Source organism: Octopus sinensis, linkage group LG11 (assembly GCF_006345805.1).
Source record: "Octopus sinensis linkage group LG11, ASM634580v1, whole genome shotgun sequence".
NCBI classification, from domain to species: Eukaryota; Metazoa; Mollusca; class Cephalopoda; order Octopoda; family Octopodidae; genus Octopus; species Octopus sinensis.
This window is the reverse complement of record NC_043007.1, coordinates 35,489,118-35,494,221: the sequence shown is the minus strand read 5'-3', so window position 1 is coordinate 35,494,221 and position 5,104 is coordinate 35,489,118.

Genomic DNA, 5,104 nt, shown 5'->3' with positions numbered 1-5,104 from the left:
AATGATCAAACATTAAACCTCTATAACTTTTGAAAAACATTTTTCTGGAAAAAGTGAAAGGCTCCAGCAATTCAGCATGGAAAAGTATATTATTGTGCCAAATTTTAAAATTTTCGATAAACTTTAATTTTTGAAATGCTGGTAGCCAAACCACCCAGATCCCCCCAAAACTAAAAAGAATAATTCTTAGTAGACATTATAATAAAAAATAAAAAAATATATTGGACACAAGTCTTCTTAATGGAATATACAGCTACCATGTTATGTAATCAAACTGAATTTCGTCATAGTTATGTGGTACATAGTTAAAGTAACTATGATTTTTGTTTTAAAATATGAAAATAAAAATTGATATTTAATTATTAATACTAGGGGTATTAATTAGGCGACATACAATATAATTCTTTAGTAATTAAAAACCTTGCTGACATTTCGTACTCTCACAAGTAATAATGAGAATAAGGAATAAATGCTTTTAATTACAATTAGCTGTATCAAAAATATCGTTTAGGCAAACTAACGGCTCCTTTGCTTCCGATTACATTAACATACGCACGCGCACAAATACACTAAAATAAAATTGAAAATACACAAGTAACGGTTTAAAAATACATTAGGATGCATAAACGCACATATCTGAATTTAATGCTGAGTTTATCAAGGATGTATAAGATGTAGTTCCTTTATCTATCAAGTTCTGACCCTGACGAAATGTTCAATTAACTATATTCAATATGAATCTCTCATTTAATTTTTCCAATTTGTAGTAATTGGGCATGGAAACGATTGTAGGAATTTTTGAGCTTGATATTGTTCGAAATTGGATTTGTTTCAATAAATTGATGTCTGCATATCAATTTCTCCATTTTCTATTTATTTATATACATACATACATACATACATACATACATACATACATACATACATGGTAGCTGCCCCCTCGTTATCGAGTATGGCCATTGCATGAAGCTTAATCAATGTTGTTATCGTGCAATACCTGTGCAAGATTTTCTTTTTAAAGTGAGAAAAGGCTGTGCACTGAATCAATCCCACTCACTAAGCAACAGCAGCCATAATCCGAAAAGAAGAAGTCAACATCATCGGTAACCACTGAGCCGCAGGTTTTATGTCGGAGTTACCCCAGTTACTTGAGTTACCTTCTCCTAGAAGGATGCCCTAACAAAGGCTAGGAGTCCTTCACTCCCAATGGTTTAACCGCGCGATCGGGTATTCAGTCCGATTATTTCTATATCCCCGCGCATACATACATACATACATACATACATACATACATACATACATACATACATACATACATACATACACATATATATATAATTTAAGAATAAACATTGAGTTCAGGTTAACGAACTTTATATATTCACGCTTCTACAAATTCATTAAATATAAATGAAACCATGGCTTTCAAATGTCAAGTAAACAAACACCAGGTAAAAATCATATATGAAAAAAAGTATAAAATACACAGGACCTGGCCAGAAAACGCGTATAAAAGTCGACTAAAAATTATCTAAAAAAAGATTATTACAGTAAGTTAATCTACTAAAAATTTAAAGAGAAAAGTATATAAAATAAAATTATACCCAACTATGAAAATTAATATATAAGATGCAAAAGTCAATATAGTTGCAGTCCATGATGATTGCAGGAGCATGATATAAATCCAATCGGGTATCTAATGCACATCTTCGCGAATCATTCCAAAAAGTAATTTAACATAGATGCTGGATGTTAAATAATATTTTGGAATGATTCGCGAAGATTGTGGCTTAGTTACCCGATTAGATTCATATCATGCTCCCGCAATTATCATGGACTATATTGACTTTTGCATCTGATATATATAATTTTCATAGTTGGGTATAATTTTATGTTATATATTTTTCTCTTTAAATTTTTAGTCGATTAACTTACTGTAATAATATTTTTTTTAATAATTTTTAGTCGATTTTTATATACGTTTTCTGAGCAAGTTCTGTGTATTTTATATTTTTTATATATAATTTTTACCCGGTTATTATTATTATTATTATATTATTATTATTTTATTTATTTATTTTTGCTTTTGACATTTGGAAGCCATGGTTTCATATATATGCAACAAAGTGTAGAAACGTAGATATAGAAAGTTCGTTAACCTGAATTCAATGTTTGTTCTTAATCTATATTATTGATATGTGTCTCTGGTTCAATATCATTTGAGCACTTCTTTCCTGCAGTCATATATAAATAAACAGGCGGCGAACTGGCAGAAACGTTAGCACGCCGGGCGAAATGCGAAGCCGTATTTCGTCTGCCGTTACGTTCTGAGTTCAAATTCCGCCGAGGTGGACTTTGCCTTTCATCCTTTCGGGGTCGATAAATTAAGTACCAGTTACGCACTGGGGTCGATGTAATCGACTAAATCCGTTTGTCTGTCCTTGTTTGTCCCCTCTGTGTTTAGCCCCTTGTGGGTAGTAAAGAAATACATATATAAATAAGTCTTTTTCAGTGGAAAGAAACGTAATTTATAATTTGCTTCTTGTAATAATATGTGTCATATCTTTTACTTTTTCTTATATCTATATAAAATTCTTATTTACATTTGCAAATCATATATCGTACCTTTCTTTCTCTCCTTTTGTCTATTCTTTTATGAATGAGCTACTCCGCGTCGGTCACCGGAGATATATTTGATCACTTTATAGAGTGTCTGAGTGTCGGTTTGATGTCTGGAATGGGATAGCTTACCTCATGGGCAGGTAGAAGCTCTTTAATCTTAGGTAGTAATCTGCGAACGCATGGAAAACGAACCTCCACCAACTATTCTGACTATATGTCTGTGCACACCTTTGAATGCAGTGTATGCCAGAAGGTTTGCAAATCCAATGGAAGCCTCAAAAGACATGTTAAAATCCACAAAGAGCAAAACTTATCTGTCGGTATTGGTGGTCCAAATCAGAGGTGCAATCTATGTGGGTGTCTTTTCAGAACATTGTCTAGTTTAAGAAGCCATATCAGATGCCATGATGGTGATAAGGTGTATGTACAGGAGGTGGTCAAACTCCGTATAAGGAGTAGATAACCACCATATATAAATATACATATATACATGCATATATATATATATATATATATATATATATATATATAAATATATATATATATAATATATATATATATATATTATATATATATATATATATATAATACTCATATATACATATACGTATACATAATCATTGTAGCAAATTATAATGTGTATGAATATATATATGTACATATATATGCATATATATAAATATATATATGCATATATATATGTATGTATGTATATATATATATATATATATATATATATATAGATATATATACAGACATATATATATATATATACATGTATGTGTGTATGTATATATATGTATACATACATATATACAATATATAATATATAAATGAACGACTAATCATTTATTTCATAACTGACGGTGGTCATTCATGGAAACGTACGTAACATTAATTTGTCTTTCTATTTCCTTAATCAGAATTATGGTTACTTACTTTGTGCTGATTAGAACCTATTATCACGGATAACAAACCAAAGCATGTGACCGAAATACGTGGCATGCATTGTGAAGTGCTCCTATGATAATTGACCGAAGTGTAATCGATCAGTCTTTAGTTGATTAAAACCTGTGGCTTCACACTGCTTTTCGAACAATATGCTAGCCAGCTTCTTACATAAAGTACTACCGAGGTGATTGGTTGGGTTTCATTTATCCTCAAAATTATTGCGTACTCCCCCACCACACACAAACATATGAGATTTATTGAGATGTTTTCTTGCCGTGATATACTTATGTTATGTATTTCTTCCAGTATTTATGTATACATCTCGTATCTCAAATTTCTCATACTATTCTTGTCTCTATGTTTATAACTTTTGGCCATAAGTAATATATTCGCAAATATTTGCAGTCAATCTGATATATATGTATATATATATATATATGCATGCTTACATATAAACATATTTGATATGTGTATATATGCATCGTATATACATATGTGTAAACGAATACCTAAACAAACCTTTACAAGTATGGGTACATCCATATATATTCATATGTACATACTCAATCTTATATAAAGTACAGATACATACACACTTGATCGCACCTACACATTTTCCTACATTCAGGTACAACATCTGTTCATATATATCACACACACACACACCACACACATATATATATATATATATATATATATATATATATATATGTAAATGTAGAAAAATATATATATATATACCAACGTACATTCATATGCATATATACATATACAATAGGTATACGTAAATACGAAAACCAACTGAAACAAGTATCAGTTCGAAAGTGGATAAACACGGAATGTAAGACGCTATGTATGCATACACACACACACACACACACACACACACACACACACTTATATATATATATATATATATATATATATATATATATATATATATATATATATATATATATATATATATATATATATATATATATATATCTAATACGTACATATATATGGGGTAGGGGAGATAAAGGGTGTCTGTGTGTGCGTGTTTGTAGACATTTTCTTAAAGAGAGACAAAAAAATATGTAAACACTTATAATTTTGAGAAAACAAATCTCATGAAAAAAAGTATGTTTGAAGGATTCAACGAAGGACTTAGAGATGTGAGAGAATACGTACATATGTGTATTATTATTGAATACAGAATATGAGAAAGAAAGCAATATGTTAGGATATGCAAATAGAGAGACGATTTATTGTACATAAAGAAGTTGTCCAATCATTCTAGAAATATCCTTAATAATCTTGTCTATAAAATATATATTTTAAGACAATCTACTTTATCTCCTTCTCAAATGTTATTCAACAAAACTGCACTTATCTGGAATGAAACCCTTGCAATAAGTGGTTTTACTGAATAAATCAGCCACTTTCTCCTCCCTAAACAATTACAACAACCGCCACCACCATCACCACTCTCCCCCCAAAAAATAATAAAAGGAAGAATTATCTGAAGTAATTCTCTATTTTCTGTTTA